Raw genomic sequence first — 23,998 nt, 5'->3', positions numbered from 1 at the left:
GAGGACGAAGAAAGCTGTGAGAAGGAAGGACAGGCATGCAGCAGGCATGCAGGCCACAGAGCTAAGAGGGAGGAGAAAGCAGTGAGAAGGAGAGATGGGGAGGCAGCAAGCACGCACACAAAGGGGCTGAGAGCACAGAGAAATAAGTGAGAAGGAGAGGCAGGCAGGCAGCAGACATGCAGATCATGGGGATTAGGGTGCAGAGAAAACAGTGAGGAGTAGGAACAGGCAGGCAGCAGGTACACACATATACAATCACACCCCTCAACGCAAACATCCTTGCACGATGGTTCAAGGATGCCTGCGTTGGCACTGGCAGCAGAATTTAGCACCAGCGCCGGGGACAACACAGGGTTGCGCTGTATTCACTTAAATATGGCACATCCCTGAGTGTTGTTTTGCATGAAGGGACACCTTCCTGTACAATCCCATAAACAGAAGGTGGTTGCATCTTACTATGGGTGTTCAGGATACAGCACACATGATAAGAGATAGCAAGGAAAATGCATGTGGAAAGTTACCCACGTTGCATCACTCTTATAATATATGCGAGTTGGCATAAGGAACTGACACATTGCCAAATATGTCAATGTGTGCATGCATCAGCTTGCTACACTGCCTCAGGGGTGGCATTCATGTGGTGCTACATATGACTGACATTAATCTGGGGCCATTTTTTGCATCTTTAAATGTGTGTTGTAATTGGCAACAGCCATTGGAAGTGGCATACGGCATTCCTGATTGTTGATGTTGCAGGATGTGTTCCTTCCTGTACATGTGCAATCACACCTGCAACACAGGCACCTCTACACCATGCTCAATGTGTGCCAGTGCTGTTGTTAGGCAGCAGTTAGTGCCCCATCATCAAGGGTAGTAAAAGGATGCATTGAATGTTAGTGACAACTACAAATCACATCACAATCAAGATAAGGCAGCACAGCAGGCTGGGCTGCTGTACTGCACCGAATCATTTAATCATACATGGGTGATAATGGGTCGCATTTGCCAAACACTGACTGCACATTGCCCTACCAGAGCAGAATTTTTATGTTACACTCCAGTGGGGCAGAGTGCCAGGCCATATTTACTATGGCAAAGAAAGGCACCTTATATGCCTTTTCATGGCCTGGTTTTATTTGTCCCTTTCAAGCCTCACACTGCGTGTAGGTGTCATTCCATGTGTGTTGCTGGGGGTGTTCCCACAGAACATACATCTAACCCCCACAAACTTCTGAAGCCTTTCCAAACATTCATGTATGGGAATGATGCAGTTTCATACACCACCTCCAGGTTTGCGTAGAAGTGACAACAGGGTGAGTGACATCTTTGTTTGTCCCTGGAATGTCATGTTTCTCTGTGTGCTGCATTTTGCATCACACATAGTAAGGAGAAATGCATCACTCGTGCCTGATGTTGTGCTGGAAGGTGTCCCTTAATGCACAACAGCAATCATCCCAAAAACACAGGCACCCTTGCAGCATGGTGCAGGTGTGCCTGCATAGGCACATGGCAGCACAATTTGCACCAGCACAGATGGTTATGATAGAAATTCCCCAGATGTTGTGTGTACATTACATTAGTGCCCTTCCCAGTGGTGCTGGATGGCATATCCCTGCCCTTGTTGGCCCACCCTGTGCAACAGGCCTGGTACATGATGGCCGATGAGAGCTAAATGTGGCCAGATAGTTGATACATTGAGGGGATTGCTGTGAGGGTTGTGAACTGGTCTGTGCATATGAGGGGGGGGTCAGTGCACATTATATGTGTTTGTTGTTTGGCCATTATTGTGCCCCATGCAACCCTTTCACATGCATAGATTGCCTCCTCTGTGCCTCCCCCTCCTGCCATTAATTAGTTACAACATTGCTCTTGCTGCCACTCACCCTGTGTTTGTTGTTGTTCATTATACACTGCAGTCTCCTGTCCATGGAATTCGGTCACCAACTCCTTCGGGATGACTGCTGCCACCATCTCCTCCAGCTTATCCAGATCCTCCTGGGGTGCAGTACTTCCACCTCATGGCTTCTATTTGGTATTTTCACTTGTTTCTCAACGGTGTTCTGGCCAAAAGTGAAACTAACATGATTAGCGTCAAAGAACGTGCTGCAAATCATGCTAGGACCATTTTAGCTGCACTTGTGTCATTATTTTGTGACATGTTGCAAAGGTTAACCTCATTTTCTTACACTGGCCTTTTCTTACTGCCATTCTGCACCATTTTGTAAATATGGGGAATGCATGGCGGTAAGAATTGACATTAGCCGGCGTTAACATTTTTGACACACAACTGCACTAGCGCAGTCATGCGTCATTTCTTGTAAATCTGCATGTTAGAGTTATTTCAAGTAATTATAATCCATGCCCTCTCCATGCACCGCTAAATACTCCACAAATTATGGCAATCATGACATCTTTGATAAGGTCTTTGATAATATTAATGTAGTATTTGCATTAAACTTTTTGACTAAAAAACTGTGCATGTTATGGGCATGAGTTATACTTACCTTAGGGCATGAATTATAGTTACTTGAGATAACTTTAACTATAACAGGTGAGTTTCTATGGTTTTGTATGTTTAAAATGTGAGCCTAACTATAGCGCCCCTGTAACCTTTGGTTTTTAAAGTGAATTTCTATATTTTTCATATACACACATACATACATATATACAGAGTACATTTATAAATGTTCAGATTTAGGGCTGTAGTAACTTTAGAAGTGTAATTTTTGAATACGAATGTGCTTATTATTTTGCGGGTGTTTTTTTTTTGTAGCCTTCCCCTCCCTAAAGCCCTCCTTACTTTTCACTGACCCTCTCCCATTAAAAAAAATATATTCTACATGTTGACAACATTCCCCCAGTCCCTCCCACATTGACTGCTTAGTACTAAACTTACCTGTGTAGATCTCCCTGTAAAAAAATATGAGAACGGATATTCCTACTCATAGGTTTGTGAATTGCTTTTTTGCATTAGGTCAGTCGCACTACAGTAATTCTACTTTACATACTATAAAATACAATTTGTGACTCGGGCCCAATGTTTCTGAGTTACATCTCAATGACCCATTGTTGCCTACATTGTAAGGATCACTGCATATTCAAACAGATATTCAATGGAATAGCATACAAGTTTTTACCAAAAAAGATGGACGGATCAGAGGTGTCAATCATTTTGTGGGTTGAGGGCATTTACTGACTCTCTAGAGTGGCAAACTAGCTCATGTCATAATAGGCAACATGGGCCAGGCCAATCTGGAATTATATGCTTATGTTCATTCACTTCCACCCTTCCAGAAGACATCAAAACTCAATTAACACAGATGTAACCTAAATAGAGGTTAAATCCTCAATGTCACATATAATCTGTGTCACATATGTTATTTAGCAAAAGTATTTAATTGTCACTTTCTTGGAGAGTTTTTGCCTTCTCAATAAGGGTGCTTTAGTTGAACCATAACAGGATACATTCTGGAATTGGATACTGTAGATATATTGCAAACACAATATAATGCAAGCACATATAACAGGGTTCTTCTCTTAATCTCTCCCAGGCTTGAAAATTGAATTTAACAAGGTTCAGGTTAAAATAAACCATCATTCCTTTTAGTAGCCTGTGTAGTTTGTCTATCTTTTATTGTGTGTGCAAATCCTCTGCACACGATCTTGTTTTAAGAAATTCTGATCAACGCCATTTATCTTTTTCAGAAGGAGAGTTTCCTTGTTTTGCGCTCCCTTGCTTTTCAGAAGGACACAAAATATCACTCACTAGAACTTGAATTACTGACAGAATATCACTATCAAGAAATTTTCCAACATATAGGGCCTGATTTAGATGTAGACAGAGGGAATACTCATTCACAAATGTGACGGACATCCTGTCCATCGTATTACAATCCCCATAGGATAGAATGGGATGGTAATATAGCGGACAGGATATCCATCCTCTCTGCTGACATCTAAATCAGACGCATAATGTCTTTGTATAAAAAAATGCTTCTGTTTGGCATGCTGACATTTTTTTATTTTGTGCACTGGAACTCTACTAACCAGACCCCACTACAAATGCTCTTACACCTAAAAAGTGTTGAAATTGGCTATATTCCTGAGTGGCACATTTAACTTACCTATACTGAGTAGCACATTTAATTTACCTTGTATCTTACAAATCATGTACACAGGGCCTGTTAGTTTAAAGTCAATAGTGGGATCGAGCACATGTTGTATCACTGCTAGAGTGACTGTACAAAGTATGACTGCAGGCCTTACACTGGGAACTTGGCTGTGTAAGTTTAAACTGCAGCTTTGATCTGTCAAAATAACCCCCTTCAGCAGGACTAAACCCCCCCTTTTAATTATTAATAGGTCACCCTTAATTAAGCCTGAAATGCCAATCAGGCATGGTCCATGGTATTGAAAAGAAGGCGATGTAACTGTTTAATGTTAAATATATCATTACAATGAAAATGTCTAAAAATCTATTTTCACTGTAGCAAGTGCTCCATAAAACACTTTATTAAAGTTAATCAAGTTATCTCTGCCTAGGAACCAGATGCAAGGTTTATTCTTTGACTTTTTAAAAATATCACAAATCTAAATCATTGGTAAAGTCAGATTGTTGGAAATATTTCATGGAAGTTATAATTTAAAAGTCACCTTTAGCCTGTCTAAAGTCTCTGGAAGCCCATTTGCCTGAGCTTCTAACTGTTACCCAGGAGCTGAATCGCTCCTTGATTAAGTGTGAATTGGATCCCAGAGCTAAGGCAAAGGGCTTGGGTGTGGTGATGGGTCCTGTTACTCTGACAGGATGATCATCTGGGCAGTGCCCAGGAACTTAATTATATTCAAAGGGGCCTGCCCTGTCACAGGCAAATGCAGCTCACACCTGGGCCTGACCCCTTTATTAGCTTCTTTTTGTTGCGCCGCGCGGTGCGGCGCGAGCCGAGAGCTCGACTCAAGCCGGGCGTTCGGCTCGGGCCGCGCACCGCGTTGCTAGGACGCGGCGCGCCCCCAGCCTCTCCTGCGCATTTCGAGGCCCCAGACTTGCATGGGGCCTCGTTCTACCTTCTCCTTTCCACTATACTAGGGGTCTATGACCCCTCTTACCTGTTATTTTTCATTTCTTTTCCCTTTTTTCTTCTTTTTCTTCTTTTCTGCAGTCTTTTGTTGTGCCTTTCTTTATGTCTTTTCCCCCTTCCCAGATTCCTGTTCTTTCCCAGCATTCCTTGTTCCCTATTCTCTATGGTTCCTGTTCTATTCTGTTCTATGTGTTGTTTCCCTGTCTAAGATGGCGTCCTTTTACTTCCTGTGGGTCACTTCCTGTTTTTTAGTATATAAGGGCTGTGTTTTCTTCTTTCTTTGCGCTGCAACACTTTCTGCTCAGTTAGTGTCTTCGCTCCTGATTTCCTCTCCTGTAGGTTCTGGATTTCAGCATTCTGTGTTTCCTGACTTTTGCTCCTTTTGGATTCCAGTTTGTTTGTTCTTGTTTTTTCCAGGAATCTTCCTGTTTGGAGGTTTTTCCCCTTTTCCTAAGGGGTTGTTTCCTCTGGCGCTATTTTCTGAAGGGCACGGTCTGTTCTTGGCGTCTCCATTGCCTACTGCACCGTGGCTACCAGAAAGAGTTGCCCCTTTTTGGGCCAAAGCCGAACATTGAAGATCCACGCCACCCGGTCTGCAAATTCCAGGCGCAAGCAGCACGTGAGTCGTGACAGATTGCAGCGCCTAACCATTCCGACGTCCTCAAACACCATGGATGACACAGTGGCGGATGCTGCAGATCCGGAACAATCTCTTTTGACCACGATTCAGCAACAAGCTCAGGAATTGCAACAACTACGCAATGAAAATGCTGCGTTACGACAGGCTTTGGCTCTCCGCACCAGTGATGTTCCAACTATCTCCGCTTCTACCCCTTGTTTCTCTGGTGAACCAACCAAGCTTCGCGAGTTCCTGGATGCATTAACAGTGTACTTCGCCTTCCGACCTACCCAATTCTCCCACGACAGGACCAAGGTGGGTTATCTTATCAGTGCCTTATCCGGTCCAGCCTTGGCCTGGGCAACCCCGATGGTGTCCTCCAACGACCCTGTATTGTCGGACTATTCCACCTTTGTGAGTCGCTTCAAACAGATGTTTAGCCGTCCTGGATTGGAAGCCTCTGCCGAAGAAGCCTTATGTGATATCCAACAAGGCTCGCAAGACGTCTTGCAATATATAACCCGTTTTCGTCAGCTGGCGGCAGAGACCACTTGGGTGGAACGTACTCTGGTAACTTTATTTCGTAGAGGACTCAAAGAAGAAATAAAGGATGAACTAGTACATTCTACCAGAGCGGAAGATCTTCGTGGCCTGATGGATCAAGCACTGTCCATCGAATATCGTCTTCAGGAACGGAGATCGGAAAAGAAAAGGAGTAGAGGGTTTTCCCAGCCAAGTAGCTCACGAGCTTGCCTGCAGCGTTCCGAGGAACCTCGCACTCCTGCTAGAGACATCGAAGGGGAACCCATGCAGGTGGATACTACCCGAGGTCCGCTCTCTGCTAGTGAACGAGAGGACAGACGCAAGAGAGGGTTGTGCCTGTACTGTGGTTCTGCTGGTCACATGCTTCGTACCTGTCCTGTACGTCCGCCCAGGCCTTCGGGAAACGCCACCTCCCGTCCTCTGTAAGAAGGGAGGGGACGGGATCTACAGCTATACCTTCCATCAGCTCCTTTAATGACAATACAACCGCCTTGTTCATTTTTCCTGTCCTGTTACAACTTCCTGACGGTCGTCAAGAAAGGACTATGGCATTACTAGATTGTGGTGCTAGTGGTATATACATGGACAAGACGTGGGCTGCTGCTCACCAAGTTCCTACACAAGCTAAGGAAGTACCCGAACAGGTACACACCGTGGATGGATCCTTGATATCCTCTGGTCCTGTAGACACCACTACCCTGATGTTAAGTCTACAGGTGGGAAACCATCAAGAACACATCTCCTTCGATCTTATCACGTCCCCCAACCATACCATCATTCTTGGAATTCCGTGGTTTATCAGACATAACCCGTATATAAATTGGGTAACCCGGACAGTTTCTTTGTCTTCGCAATTTTGTCATGAGAACGGTTTTACTTCCGACAAGTATTGGTCTCCGAAAAGATCCTTAGATACTGAAGGTGCCACTGGTATGTCCATTAATACGGTCCAAGGGGTCCCAGACCACTATTTGGAGTTTCAGGATGTTTTCCAAAAACCGTCGAAACCTGTGCTACCTCCACATCGAGAATATGATTGTGCTATTCCATTGGAACCCGGCACAATTGTTCCTTTTGGGAGGATGTACTCTCTCACGGAACCCGAAAAGGAAGTTCTAAAAGAGTATCTGGACGAAAATATACAGAGTGGTCTTATTGTTCCATCGTCGTCTCCGGCTGGGGCTCCTCTCTTTTTTGTGCCCAAGAAGACAAAGGATCTTCGTCCTTGCCTGGATTTTCGAGGTCTGAATAAAATAACAATTAAAGACCGTTATCCTTTGCCTCTCATCAGGGACATCCTAGAAGCTATCAGAGGGGCTCAACGTTTTACTAAATTAGATTTACGAGGAGCTTACCACCTTTTACGCATAAAAGAAGGCGACAAATGGAAGACAGCTTTCAGGACTCCATTTGGCCATTTTGAATATAGGGTTATGCCGTTTGGTCTCACTAACGCCCCCGCAATCTTCCAGAGATTTATGGACTCAGTGTTTTCAGACCTTCTGAATCAGACAGTCGTGATCTACCTAGATGATATTCTTATTTATTCTAGAAATCCGGAACTCCATTCTTCCCATGTGAAACAAGTTCTTCAAAGACTTCGTGCTCATCAACTATTTTGCAAACCAGAAAAATGTGAGTTCGACATGACGGAAGTCAAATATCTGGGCTATCATTTAAGTCCCACCGGCATAGCTATGGATCAAGAAAAGGTACAAGCTATCCTAGAGTGGCCTTCTCCTTCTTCCATAAAAGAAACACAATGTTTCCTAGGGTTAGCAAACTTCTATCGACAATTCATTATAGACTTTGCCAGACAGACTAGCCACATAACTCACACCTTAAAAAAGGAAAATTTAAAGAAAGGGTTTGTCTGGACCGAGGCGGCTGAAGCAGCCTTTCAAGAATTAAAGAGAGCCTTCACCCAAGTCCCCATCTTGAGACATCCAGATACCACCAAACAATTTATAGTCGTAACTGATGCTTCTGAGAGAGCCATCGGAGCTGTCTTACTCCAACGACAAGAGGATGATGGTCTTGAACATCCTGTTTTCTACTTGTCTCATATCCTTTCCACAGCTGAACAACACTATTCTGTACTGGAAAGGGAATTATTGGCGCTGAAAACAGCCTGCCTTGAGTGGAGACAGTTTCTGATGGGTTCCAAGGAACCATTTGAGGTGAGGACAGACCACCGTAACCTACAATGTTTACGAAATTTTGTATGCCAGAATAGTCGTCAGGCCCGCTGGGCCTTTTTCTTCAGTCAGTACGATTTTTTCATCACATATATTCCTGGATCTCAAAACATTCTGGCTGATGCTCTGTCTCGCCGATATCCAGAGTGTACTCCTTCCTCATCTCAGTATCTTCTGGAACCCAGTAAGATCATTGGAGTGACTCAGTCTTTCCTGGAAGAAGTACAACTGGAATACGCCAACCTATCGGACCACGATATAGAAGAACTAAGACCATTATTACATAAGAAACAAGGATATTTTTATTATCAAAACCTGATATTCCTCCCTACTAACAAGGTGCAAGAAAAAGCATTACAAATGTGCCATGATTCACCTGTGGCTGGTCATAGAGGCATCAAGGCCACACAAGAACTTATTTCACGATTTTTCTGGTGGCCTACCTGGAAGCTGGATGTGGAAAGATACGTTCAGGCCTGTCCCATATGTGCCCAAATCAAGATACCCCATACCAGACCTGCAGGATTACTACAGCCTTTGCCTGTTCCACCGGCCCCATGGCATACCATCTCTACTGATTTTATGTGTTCACTCCCACCATCAGCAGGAAACCGGGTTATCATGGTCACTGTGGATTCTTTCACGAAGATGGCTCATTTCACTGCCCTGAAAAGGCTACCTACTTCTCAAGAACTAAGTCAAATATTCATTGATCATATCTTCCGTCTCCATGGACTTCCACATACCATAATATCTGATAGAGAACCTCAGTACGTTTCCCGGTTTTGGAGGCATTTTTGTAAAACACTAAATATTAATAGAGCCCTGTCTTCAGGGTTCCATCCTCAGACCAACGGCCAGACCGAGCGTCTGAACCAAGGACTAGAGCAATATCTTCGATGCTTTTGCAATTCTACCCAAAGTAACTGGAACACTTACCTCTCTATAGCTGAATTTTCCTACAATAACTCAGTCCATAGTGCCTCCAAGGTCACTCCCTTTTTCTGTTCTTATGGTTTTCATCCTACCTCTTTTCCTACTTCTCCACAATCCAACTCTCCTCTACCCGCTATTACCTATTTCTCCAAACGCCTTCTCCAAATCCATAGACTAATTCGATCTAATTTGTTACATACCAAGAGATATATGAAGAAGGCTGCAGACAAGAGACGTGCAACCAATCCAGACTATCATCCGCAAGATAAAGTTTGGCTCTCCTCCAAATTCTTACCCTCACGTCTTTCTCAAAATAAGTTCACACCTCGTTACTATGGGCCTTTCCGTATTCTTCAGTTGGTCAATCCTGTCACTGTCCGTCTTCACTTACCTCATACATGGAATATTCATCCGGTCTTTCATGTTTCTCAGCTTAAACCTTATGTGCCTGACCCTTACTCACGTCAGTTTCCTTGTCCACCTCCGGTACTCGTGGATGATGTTCCTGAATATGAAGTACAGGAGATTTGTGACTCTCGTCTTTTTCACAAACGTCTTCAGTATCTGATTCATTGGAAGGGTTATCCTCTCAGTGAATGCTCTTGGGAAGATGCATCTTCCGTTCACGCACCTCTCCTGATTCAACGTTTTCACTGCTTATTTCCTCTCAAGCCTGGACCTTCGGGAGGGGGACCTACTGTCGCGCCGCGCGGTGCGGCGCGAGCCGAGAGCTCGACTCAAGCCGGGCGTTCGGCTCGGGCCGCGCACCGCGTTGCTAGGACGCGGCGCGCCCCCAGCCTCTCCTGCGCATTTCGAGGCCCCAGACTTGCATGGGGCCTCGTTCTACCTTTTGCTTTCCACTATACTAGGGGTCTATGACCCCTCTTACCTGTTATTTTTCGTTTCTTTTCCCTTTTTTCTTCTTTTTCTTCTTTTCTGCAGTCTTTTGTTGTGCCTTTCTTTATGTCTTTTCCCCCTTCCCAGATTCCTGTTCTTTCCCAGCATTCCTTGTTCCCTATTCTCTATGGTTCCTGTTCTATTCTGTTCTATGTGTTGTTTCCCTGTCTAAGATGGCGTCCTTTTACTTCCTGTGGGTCACTTCCTGTTTTTTAGTATATAAGGGCTGTGTTTTCTTCTTTCTTTGCGCTGCAACACTTTCTGCTCAGTTAGTGTCTTCGCTCCTGATTTCCTCTCCTGTAGGTTCTGGATTTCAGCATTCTGTGTTTCCTGACTTTTGCTCCTTTTGGATTCCAGTTTGTTTGTTCTTGTTTTTTCCAGAAATCTTCCTGTTTGGAGGTTTTTCCCCTTTTCCTAAGGGTTTTTTTCCTCTGGCGCTATTTTCTGAAGGGCACGGTCTGTTCTTGGCGTCTCCATTGCCTACGGCACCGTGGCTACCAGAAAGAGTCGCCCCTTTTTGGGCCAAAGCCGAACATTGAAGATCCACGCCATCCGGTCTGCAAATTCCAGGCGCAAGCAGCACGTGAGTCGTGACACTTTTAGCCAGAGTTGGAGATGCTATGTCCCCATGACACGTTTTGAGTGACCACAGGTCACACCTAAAAGTTGGGCAATGGTGTTCCATACAGGAGAGGAAAGGTTCTGCCATGTTGGATTTATGCAGAGATGGACTCTATGGAATTGTTTTCAGTTGGGCACAAAAGAACTGCTGTAAAAGTGGATAGGAGACTTGGAAGCTTTTTCCCTGTTGGCCAGGGAAGTGCCAGGAGTCACTCTCACCCACATGCTAGTGCTAGGCATTAATGTGGAACCGCCGGACACTTGCTTCAGAACGTTACTTGACCTTTAAAAGACAGACAAAGACAGAAAAAGGATTGCATCTGCTGTTGAGACTTGTGAGGAGAACCCTAATATCTGGGCATGCTCCCAGTTCTACCAGGACCAGGAAGAGCCCAGTTGACCACCCAAAATCGGACCTGCCCTAGAAGCTACTGGTGGCTTCTGATGGAGTAAGTCCTGACCTCAAAATGCAATTCCTGATCTCCTAAAACCCTTTGCTAGTGTCTGAGCGCACTCGTCCTGCCCAGCCCTAAACCCTGGGACTAGGACATTTTGGCAAGGCCCTTTGCCTGGAGAACTGTAATTGAACTGGGATCAACCTGTAGCTGAACTATCAAAGGTGCATTACTGGTGGACCTGACTTTGCCTAAGCTCCCTCAAAGTGCCTCTCTGCAGTAGCAAATCTGATTCAGCTGCCTGATACTGACTAACATCCGACAACATCAAACCTTCTTTGTCTACAGCCTTGCCCCGTTGAGGAACTTCCAGAAAAGAAGTTAAGGCCAAAGGTAGACCTTTTCACGCTGAGCAACATCCAATCAACAGCTTCCTATATGCGAACTTTGAACTTTTCCTCCCTTAGCTTTGCCCACCTTAACCAATAACTTTACCAAGACTTTGTCCTCTATCAACATATTGTAATCGAGCCCATCTTTGAATCCAGCCTGCAGCCTTTCCTCGCAGGACTCTACCTTCTCTGAAATTTTTTAAGTTTGAAGGTAAATCTTTGACTGTGACTGACCTGGTCTTTGTATCCAGCCAGTGCTCCATTGCAGCCTTTCTTAAAACTTACTTCTGTCTGGGTTTAGCATGACATTTGTCCATGAAATACGCTTTGCACTTTTCAGTTTAATTTGATGTGAAAATTGAAAGTCATATCTCCAGTTCCTCATATTGATTTTGTATAATTTTGGTGTCATTCTGGTTGTTACAATATTCTCTATGTATAAAAACCAAACTCAGTTTTTTGGACAATTTAACAGTTTTGATATTGCTAAAAGCTTCACACATTTTATTAAGTTATGCCTGTCTGCTCTGAGCCATAGCTGCTTAAATTACTGAAATCATTACTGGACCTAGCAAGAAAAGTGTCACGATTACCTGTGGAGGACTGACATCCACTCCAACTAATAATCCACTTATTCACAGTCTTGTTTTGTAGTCATGAAGGAAAGTACACAATTGTAACAAGGACTGATTATGTTACAGAAAGGCCCTCAAGACAAGCTAGTACAGCTTTTATACCTTATTTTACAGAACTGTAACTGCTGTAGTGTGAAACCATTATGGGTACTGCCATGCACTGGGCATTGCCACTGTTGCTTTCCTGTGTGCCATCTAAATTTTTGACTTTTTCACTAGTTCTCTTTTAAGCAAATGACAGCGCCGCTGTAACAGGATCAACTGCCATCTAAAGGTACAAGAGTGGCTGTTGGAAAATGGGTTATTGGTAAGGGAAGGTAAATACCTACACTTAGGCCATTAACCTCCACTTAGGTCCAGTTAGTTTTCAGTAAATTAATCCTAGCTCAGCCCTTGGTAGCTTGGCAACGAGCGACAAGGCTTAACTTAGAAGACAAAGCGTAAAGCATTCAAATATCACAAAACAGTAATTAAATAAAACACAGGAAACAGTTTAAAAATCCAAGATCAATTTTTACAAATAGATTATAATTTTTATCTTTAAAATGACACGAAAACGGATACAATTGGATAAGGGGAACCAGAGATATGAATTTCTAAAGAATGAATGCTTTCTAGGGCATAGAAGCAACTAGCGCTCAAAGGGTTAAAAAAGGTCACACTGGAAAGGAACAAAGTCCAGAGTTCAGGCCACCCACGAGGTAACACTGTCACATTTACTTTCAGAAGTATTTGATTCAGGAAAGTGGTCCACAGCACCAGCCAAGGGTTTAGAGGCTCTGGTGGGCCTCTTGGGATCTGGGACTACAACTTCCACAATGCACCTCTTCAACTTATGGAGTTGCTCCAAACGTTTCCAAACTTCTGGATCTTCTTCCAGAGGTCCTTTTTGTGTCATTGGAATGTCCACAACTTGATCCAAGGTTCCAGAAGCTCTGAGTTGCTCCTTGGGAGTTGGGACTACAATTCCCAGAATGCACCACGTTAGAATCCTCAAATGGCCACTGGACTCTGCTTGCAGGACTTGATGCAGGGGACTCTGGGCAGCTCCTTTGTACCTGTAGCAAACAGGGAGTCCTTTCTTGAAGCAGTAGAAGACAGGCAAAGTCCTTTTAGTGGTGAAGCCCAAGTGTGCAGCTGGTGCAGTCCTCCAGAGTGCAGTGTCCAGGTGCAGGTCAGGGGTCCAGCAGGGCAGTCCTTCTTCTCCTGTAGTTCTTCCTTGTTGGAATCTGATAGGGATCTGGTAGGGAACTGAGGTGTGGGTGCAGGTCTGCCAGTTTTATCCTTGCTCCTGGGTGAAAAACAGGGGCGTCCTGGTTCTCCAATCAGGTGCAGGGTCCTTCCCCCTTTGATGACCACTTCCTGGGAAGTGTGGCAAAAATCAATCCCAGGGAGCAACATTCCTCAAAAATCCATCATGGCTGAAAGTGATTTTTGGAGGTTACATCTGGCTGAGCCCACCCACTGGTGTGGCTAAAAATCCTAAACACACCCCTCTCCTGCCCTCTCCTAATCTAATCAAGGGGACACCTAGTTGTCTGGGGTTGCACGATGTGGGGGTGTTGCTGGGTTGCTCCAAATGTCCCTCTCTGCCTTTGAAGACCAGTGTGGCAGCTCTCCCCCTCCTGCCTCACCATCTGCTGAGGGGAGATCCCCTCCCACAGGCACATCTCTTTGTTTGAAGCCAGGCCACTTCACACCTCATCAAGGCAGCCTGGCCAGGCTGCCAGAGGCTGGCCAATCAGAGCACAGCAGCAAAAACAATGCAGGGCTGAAGTTGGCAACTTTTCAGGTAAAGTTTAAAACTCTTTACCTAAACAAGTTATATTAAATCCCACAACTGGAAGTTGTGGGATTGATTAGAACAATTAATTTGATACCAAATTATTTGTATCTGTCACTTACGGGGACTTTTAAAATTAAAATAAAGTCTTCTTATTCTAGCCTATGGAGGTCATTCACTACAATGAGAAAAAAACAAATTTGGTTGTTTTACCTCACCAGGGCTTATAAAACTATTTTTATAAGGTCCCTGCTTATAGTTACATGGCACCCAGCCGTAGGGGCACATAGGGCACACCTTAGGGGTGACTTATATGTAAAAATAAGGTAGTTTAAAACTTTGGAGCTACTTTTAATTCAAAATTCAAATTTGCATATAACTTTAATTTAAAAGCAACCAGCAAGGCGGGCCAGCCTTTAAAATGACACTGGGCACCTCAGCAGTGCACCCATGGGTGCAATACCTATGCTGTGGTCCCTAAACCTACATGCCCTACCATATACTAGTGACTTATAGGTAGGTTGACATAGCCAATTATAATTAGCCTAATTTGCATACTGCTTTTACACAGAGCACAGGCCCTGGGACTGGTTAGCAGTACCCAGGGCACAATCAGAGTCAGGAAAACACCAGCAAAAAGTGGAAAATGGGGGCAAAAAGTTAGGGGGCCTCTGCAATCAGCCCTGTTCTCTCACAGTAGCTTTGCACAGGATCAAGCAAGCGTAGCTAGCAAGACCTCAAACTCTAAAGCTCTGGGGTTCATCACTGGTCTGACACTATCATCCCTTGAGGAAATGCAGAAGCAGTAGTCTCACACAGTACTGAAGGAAATTAGCTCTGCTCTTCACGGACAGTATGAAAGAAAAGGCCCTGAGGGTGCAAAGGACATATTCACCCACTTTGTACACCTCCGGGGCATGTTGGTATTATAGAAGGGGCTGCAGACGCTTGTGGAGCCCCTTCTGTAAAACTGATAGTGCTGGTGCTCATGTAGAGCCAAACGTATCATAAAAGGGTGTTCCCTCATTTGCATGGGGTCTTGGTCAATGCAAATGAGGAAATCACGTTGTTTCTGCGCCCATGCCACATTATGGATGCAGGTGGAAAGGCAAGGAAGCTGTCATGAGGTGCATGAAAAATGTGCCACAAAACAAATGGCACACAGTCAGTGCTTTCTCCTGATGGCAGCCCCCTGGAAAGGGGCAAAAGGGTCCTGACATCCCCTTGCAGGTGGGTGCAGTCACTCACTGCAGCTGCCTGCTGGGTATTTCTAACCCCTCTTAAAAGTTCAGGCCTTGCCGTTAGCATGGTGAAGCACAGAGTGAGTATGAAGCAGCCACTATGTGTTTCACTGGAAAGCACTGTCCCTAGGGCAGCACAAGTTAACGGATGCTGTGAGGGCAGCACATTCTTCTTAAAAGGGAGCACTTTCCCTGTTTGTGCATGGTGCACCTATTTATAAGGTGCGTCGTGGCACAAGCATGAAAAGTGCACCCTATCTGTAATAGGGCCTCAGGATAACATGTAGTAATTGTTCAGTGCAGCAGAAGGCATGAAACTGTTCTATCCTTTCAGGTTTTATGCAGATTCTCATCTTGGATTAGGTCTAGTAAGTAAGTGGTTCCCAACATGTGAACCAGGGTCCCTTGGGGTCCATGAAGCCTCCTCAGAGGTTCTGAGACTGCTTAGAAAATTAATTATTTTTAACAGATTAATACAGTGTATATAATCAAGTGGCTACATGTACCATTGAAAATTTCAAAATGTACTGTAAATGTCAAGGAATATGAAATTAGTGCCTAAAATTTAAATTAGTATCTTCAGATTGATTTGTGGAAGCAGTGCAGGTACATCTAACAGAATATAGTATGAACAATGTGTGGCTTCAATTTAATTTAGAAAAGCTCCAACATTCCTATTAAAATACTTCTTTGTATTACTTATTTATATTTGTTTGCAAATCAAATGAAATGTGTTTCTGTATCATTTGTGTATATGTTTGATGAATGCATGTTTCTGAATTCATTGTGTATTTGTTTTCATTTTAAATCATGGACAATCATGGAAGCGGAACTGGCTTCCTGTAATGACTCAGTGGGGTAGGGGGTCTCCAGATTCCCATAATGATTCAGTGGGGGTCCCTGGGTTCCATTAATGATAAAGTGTGGGTCCCCAGAAGTCAAATGGTTGGGACCACCGTAATAGGGTATTCTTATTGGTAAACTTTCCTTTCAATGTGTGTTGTACCTCAGCCAATTCAAATAATATTCCTATGTTCCTCACTCTTTGTTTTTAGGGTTGAGTATGTAAGTGCTCTGGCCTGTTGTAATCTCTCTGTGGGCTTTTAACCACGCCCACTCTTGCTGTTCATTCTTTGTTGTGCTTGTCTTAAATGTGTCATTTTTGTTGGTGCACTTTGTGAAATGCCCTTCCTTTTTGTGCTGAGTTCCCTCTCAGGTAATTTCACTAAGTGAACATTTTTGTTGGCCATCACACTACATCATGCTTCCTCCTGTTGCCCCTCCTCCGGTTTCGGTTTGCCTTTCATCCCAGCTGTGATCCTTTCTAGACATTCACACAGAGAGCCAATAACTCTCGCGCTCATGCTCATGGCAGCTGTGGCGCTTTCAATTGACTATTCTCTCTTTTGCTTGAGTTAGAGCTGTCAGCACTGTAAACTCCTAACCAGACTTTTGTTGCCACATAAACTGGAAGCTAAAAGTAATACAATTTCACATAAAGGAGCTGATTTGAAGCGCCACATCATGAGGGAAAAAAACAAGCCGATTAAGCTGTGTAAAACCATGTTTTTTAAAAGAAATGCTAGGATAGACAATACAAATAAACTGATAGTCATGAAAAGTGCTCGATTACTGCCCAGCGAGATCACGCTGCCTAAGAAATAAAAAACAAAAAGTAGTCCAGAAACCATACTGAAAACATGGAGCCTTGTTGGCCGGTACTGTCGAGGAGGTCTAAACATTGGAAAAGGCATGACAGATGCATCCCTTTCACTTATGAAATCAAGCAAATTTTGAAAGGCAAGCCCACAAACCAATGAAAGTGATGGGCGTGGTTAAGAGCCCACATAAAGACAGGGGTCTGAGTGCTTGCGCTCAACCCTAAAAACACATGGCAGAAGATGGAACCCAGATCAGAGGAAATGAGTGTGTGGCTTCTGACCCTGATGTCATCATGTTATTAATGCAATAAATGAGTGAGGTCCGATCACTGTCTCCATCCTTAGCCTTCCTAACAAGGTGTAAGGCAGTAACTCCAGCAGCATTTCATAGGAATGCATTTTTAAACACTGTGAAACTTTCTGAGGTTTACTGGTAGTTCTCCTCCTTCGGGGAGCTGGGATTTACCAGGTAAAATCCACCTTTTGCATACCACGATAGCTGCAACATGACAAACAAGGAGCAGCCTCCTGCCTACATCATCAAGGTTGGCATGAGTGGGGTTATTCCTGTTTCAAGTTAAAGAAGCTGCCCCCTTCGGGCAGATGAATTGGTCTTATTGCATAATAATTCACTTTCGAACAAGGTTTACCCGATCATGGTTGTATGGGTGGTGGGCTAAAAAATCATGCCCAACAAACCTGCAAAAAAGAACTTTGTTTTTTGGTAGGAGACCTGGGCAAAAAGCGACTGCCCACTCTTGGGGAGACTCAGGGCCTCATTACAACCCTGGCTGTACCTACCTCCACTATTATGACATTGGCGGTGTGGCCAAAGCCAAACCGTCAATGTACCACACCAACCCCCCCGGTGGTAACGATCACCAGCCCGGCGGCCACCACTAGGCCGCCTATGGCATTTTGACCCCTCCCACTGCCATGGTTTCAGTGGTTTCTGTACCGTCACTGAAAACATGGCAGTAGGCACTATCAGTGCCAGGAAATACCTTCCCTGACACTGATAGGGGTCTACCCTGCCCCCCTCCCCAGAGTTCTCCCCACCCTCCCCCTCCCTCTCCCAGCCTCCGCACATTTACACACATACATGCACATACATACACACCCATAAACACACGCATACACACATTCACCCACCATTCATACATTCATACACACTCACAACAACACTCACTAACATACATCCAGGCACACATGCAAGCACACAACATGCATGTACACACACACCCCTCATGCACATTACAAATGCATTCATGCATTCACACACATTCACACACACCCCCACACACACAATAACCCCCACCTCCCTCTCCTGTTGCAGAACCCGACTTACCTGCTTGCAGGGGGTCGTCCGGCAGGAGATTGGACGCAGCACTGCTGCCAGCAGCAGCGTCCACCAGCAAAACACCGCCAGGCAATATCATGGAACATGATACAGTAGACAGTGTTTTGCTGGCGTGGCGCTGGCAGCAGCGCAATCTTACCGCCATCCGCCTACATGACTGGCGACGGAATTCCGCCAGCCTTTTGCCGGTATTCCGTCTATGGTCAAAATGGCATGGACGGTCGGTATCCACTGCAACGGTATGTTGGCGACCGTGGCGGCAGAGGCATTTGCCACCAATGTCGTAATGAGGTCCTCAGTCTTCTGGACAAGTGTGCTGGAAATCTTACCTTCACCACTCCTGTTTGCTTAATTTATTTTAGATGGCTCTCGGCACTCTGCTAATGTTCTTGTGCTCTCTCCTTCAAACAAAGTAACATTGCCCTACACCTAATTGGCCCATTAAATTTAGTTATAAGTCTCTAGTAAATGGTGCTACATATACCCAAGGCCTGTAAATGAACTACTACTAATGGCCTGCAACACTAATTGTGCTAGCCACTAAAGTAGCTCTTTAAAACCAGTCGTGGCTCGCAGGGATTCCTGGGGGTGGGTGGCATGCAGGGTGGGAATTATTAACATCTAAAAAAATAAAATAAAAAAACTTACCTCTGCTCCCGTACCGCTCCTCTGCTGCACGCAGGCACATGCTCCCAGCCTGCCATGCAGCCACTCCTGATACTGCTCAAAGCAGCGTCAGGATCGGCTGGGAGCACCCAGCCGTGGAACTGTCAGGCAGACTGGGAGCCTATGCAGGCTCTCTCCAGCCCAGCAACTGTGTTGCTGGGCTGCAGAGAGCCCTGTACGCATGTGTGTTTGGCCGGCCCGAGACAGCTGGGCAAACACTCACGCGATCTGAGGGGAGTGCCCAGTCCAATGAATTGTACTCCTTATATAGGGTAGTGCCTCTAAAACTTGAAATAAACAAATGGAAAATGAACATGTCTGCCTTCCCTGTTGGAGGAAGTCTTACTCAACACAATCAAATGACTTTTCAGTGGCAAGATTTACAACCACGAGTGGGACAATCTCTTGTACAACAATATCTATATTTGATATATTTGCCCTTCTTAATAGATCAAAAGAACATAACACTGATGTAGTCAGCCAAGAGCACTGGCTCATGGGCTATACTTCAGCAATCATGTGACCCCCATTAAATAAATCTAAGTTACAAACTATCTTGAACTGCATTTAGCAGAAAGCATTGGGGTGGACTGGACAGACATGTGACCAGTGTGCAACCCCACCCATACTAATTGATGTTCCAGCTCTTCCCCTTCGGGGAGTAGATCATTTGTTTCCAGAGCCAACGGTCTGCACTTGGGAGCTGCTTGGCATTCATTCACAGACTCTATTTACAGACTCCAAACAGCATGTCAAGTCTCTCAAAAGACACTTTTGAAGATTTAAAAAGGACAAAACACTGGTGTCAATGGGTACAAAGCGATAGCTGTGCTTCATTTGATGACCTATGTCTTATTTTTCTGGACAATTCATGATAACCTAATCCATTCTAGAGTGAGGTGGTCACCTTATTGCTCAACACTCAAGCAACCATAGCAAAAACTGTGAGTTGTGTAAAACATTGAAATGCATTTACAAGAATGCATTGGGGAGGACTAAGACAGACCTGGATGCTACTACACCCCTAATAATGTGGATCCCAGCTCTTGCCCATTGTGAAGGCTGGTGATTGGTTTCACAAGCCGGAAATCTCTACCTGGAAGTTATGTGGCACTCAACTAGAAACACCAAGCATGCAAACAACCACAACAGTGCTGTTTCCATTCCTGGACAGTTGTTCTGATAGCCCAATGCACTCTGGATGTTGCAACCTCACCTTTTCCCATTGAATTAATTAGAGTAAAACACCTGAAATGAATGTTTTTTTCAAACACTTGGGGAAGCTGATGATTGTTTATTGGAGCCGAAGGTCTGCACCGTGGAACTGTTTGGCGCTCATCCACAGACTCAAAGAATCAGGTCAGCCTGCTTACCCCCACCCCTCCATCACCCAACAGACTCTCTATCATTCTTCTCAAGCAACCACAACAATAATGTAATTTATGTACTGCCTTGAAATGCACTTACTAGAATTCAATAAGGAGGACTGGGGCAGACAAATTTGCAACTCTACTTCCTAGTAAGAAACAATTATCTCCTACCCATGGATATGGGATGGCTTCATTAATTTCTTTGCCCCATCCAGGGGCAAATTAGCCTTCTCAAAGGCAAAACATATATAATAATTGGTATATTTAAATACCCTGTTCCTTGACCCTGCATTTCCTAGGCAGGTCACATTTCATATGCATATCCTAAGTATTTTTATATCTGAAATCTTGGTTATAGACTGCTCCATCTATACACCCATAAACAGGAAATCAATATCTTTAAATGTTACATCATTAATTTATGTCTAAATTCACAAGTTACTCTCTCCATCAATTGACTCGTTACCTCCTCTTTCTCTTGGAGAATTCCCTTATTTCATATTCCAATAAAATAAGACCGGTTTTACCTCAATCACTGCTCCTGAATGTGCTATCACCTGCCTTTTATTACATTAACTCAATCAAATCACCTGATCTATTTTGAGGGGTCGGCCATAAAATTGTTTATGTCTTGTTGCCCTGACTTCTCTCTCGCATTTCCCAAATATAATTCCAGAGAGAGACATTAGGTTGATTTTTCTGGCTCTCTTCATCAAATCTTTCAACTTACCCTTAAGAGACCTCATCTACAATTCATTCCACTTCCAGGAGGACTCCTATCTCAGCATCTTTTTGTTCAGTCCTTTATTACCTATACCTATAGATTACATTTTCTCTCTAAAGTGTGTTACCTTTCTGCAAGTGTATCAAGAGAAATGTGAGTATCAAAACCAGTTTATTGTCCTTTCCCATATAAATCAATAGTTGTCTGACAATGTTCTCTTGTTAAAAAGAGGCTACATTAAATGTTGAACTGTCAGAGACCAACTGGGAAATCCTTCAGAGGCTATTTCCTAGGAGTATATGGTACGGATTGGTAGACAGGTGCCCACAATTACTTACTGCTTTCTGACACCACAAAATACTTACATTGTCATCTCTAAAGCAGGCAATTTTTTGAATCTCTGAGCTTAACTCAAATTATACACTATCTTTGAGTGCTATGAGCTAATTTGTTTTAAACCCCATTCAACCTTTCTAGGCAAAAGGATGATCATTTTTCCACTCTGACTTGTGCTTTATAATTATCACCCTGGATCTACTTTAGTTATACTCATTTGTTGAACTGGGGGAGCTAAAAAAAAACTCTTTTGCTGAAGCAACTCTAAACAGGACTGCTCAGAGACTAAGTAGGTCCAATGCTTAACACTAATACTGGGCACTGAGCGGTGACTCTACTAGCACACCCAGCGGGGAAAAAAAGTTGCTTGACTTTCCTTTGACCATTAATACTTCACTTAAGAGACTTTTACCTTCAAGCCACCGCCTACGTCATCTTGATGGTTACTTCCCATCAATGCATGATTAGATTTTTTTCAGCACCACTTCTACATTGGACCTTAAATCCCGATTAGGTCAAAATGAATTGTAGAGGAATTTGGCAGTTTGTCTGTGTTCTCAAACCTAGTGAATAATAGATCATTCCAACCTACTGGTAATGTCTTATCCTTCCTTTCTATTTTTTTTGTATTTCATTTCTTAACCCTTTTAATAGTAACATCAATAAAAAGATTATAAAGCGATCTTATAAAAGATTTATAAATATCACAGTGGCACCAGGAGGCATCCTGGCCCTGGCCCGAAAGGAACTTACAGGTGCTTTCAGAAACTGCACATGGCAGAGCAGATAGTTTTATAAAAGGACCAAGCATATTGCCTATTTATGTGAATCTGTGAAAAGCCATGATTACAAAGAATTGCTCAATATACACATTTTTATTTTTTGCTTCTGATTAAGAAAGGCAATTGATTCCATACCTTAGCTGTGATACTGGAAAATATTTGCCAACCTGATCTTGCATGTATGAATTTAGGCAACTGCAAAACTGCAAAAATAGATGGATAGAGAGAACATCTTGGAGTGTTATTGACATGCCAGCCTTGGGATGGTCTTCCCCCAAACTTTTTGCCTGCCTTCTACACTTTTCTGACCTCATTTTTGATAGGATGGTATTCGGACTCTGTGTATGGGGCTCTGTGCACTTTACCACAGTAACCAATGCTAAAGTGCTTGTGTTCGCCCCTCTAAAAATGGTAGTATTGGCTTATCCCCAATTAGCATATGTAATTTACTTAGAAGTCCTAGTAGAAAACACTATGGGGGTCATTCCGACCCTGGCGGTCCAGGCTGGCGGTGCTTCCAGGGCTATTCTGACCGCGGCGGTAAAGCCGCTGTCAGAAAAGGGGAACCGGCGGTTTCCCGCTGGTTTTCCCCTGGCCCAGGGAATCCTCCATGGCGGCGCTGCTTGCAGCGCCGCCATGGGGATTCCGACCCCCTTCCCGCCACCCTGTTTCTGGCGGTTTTCACCGCCAGAATCAGGATGGCGGGAACGGGTGTCGTGGGGCCCCTGGGGGCCCCTGCACTGCCCATGCCACTGGCATGGGCAGTGCAGGGGCCCCCTAACAGGGCCCCACAAAGATTTTCACTGTCTGCTTATCAGACAGTGAAAATCCTGACGGGTGCCACTGCACCCGTCGCACCCCTGCAACTCCGCCGGCTCCATTCGGAGCCGGCTTCCTCGTTGCAGGGGCTTTCCCGCTGGGCTGGTGGGCGGCCTTTTGGCGGTCACCCGCCGACCCAGCGGGAAAGTTGGAATGGCCGCGGCGGTCATTCGGCGGTGACCGCATGGCGGGGGGCGACCACCGCCCGCCGCGGTCAGAATGACCGCCTATGTGTGCAGAGGACCTGTAAATTAAATACTTCTAATGGGTCTGCAGTGCTGATTGTGCCACTCACTTAATTCGACTTCTAGACATGGCTCAGGCCTGCCATTGAAGAGCCTGCATCTGCAATTTTACATTGTCACGTCGACCTGGCAAAATAACCCTTTTGCTAGGCCAGACCTTCCCTTTTCAAACATATGTCACCCTGGGTAGACCCTGGACAGCTAAGAGGGCTGAGTGCAATGTATTTAAAAAGCAGGACATCACTTTTAGGTTTTACATTTCCTGGTACTGAAAAACTCTTAATTAGTTTTTCTCTACTACAAGGCATATCTCTCCCACAACATTGGAGTTGCCTTATTACAATTTATAAGCATAACTCCTTAATTGAAAGAGATAATACTTTCAAGTTTGGTGTCTTTGAAATATAATTTAAAATCCTACCTTCTAGTAAATCCAGATTTTAAATTATTGCAATTCTTAAAATGCCACTTTTAGAAGTTGCCTTTTCTTACTTTACCCATTTGGTTCCTGTTGCCTGTCCCCCCTAGACAGCCACACACAATGTGGGAACTTAGGTGTGAATTGTTGGGCCATTGTGGCAAGGTAGGAGGGAGGTAGGAGCTGGACTCGACTTCATTTACACCTGAATGGGATGTCCTCTGTCAACACACAAAGGGCTGAATTCCCACTTTAGTGAGTCTGGAGCCAGACCAGGAAGGG

The sequence above is a fragment of the Pleurodeles waltl genome, chromosome 7, assembly GCF_031143425.1.
Source record: "Pleurodeles waltl isolate 20211129_DDA chromosome 7, aPleWal1.hap1.20221129, whole genome shotgun sequence".
NCBI classification, from domain to species: Eukaryota; Metazoa; Chordata; class Amphibia; order Caudata; family Salamandridae; genus Pleurodeles; species Pleurodeles waltl.
Note: the sequence above shows the minus strand (reverse complement) of the source record.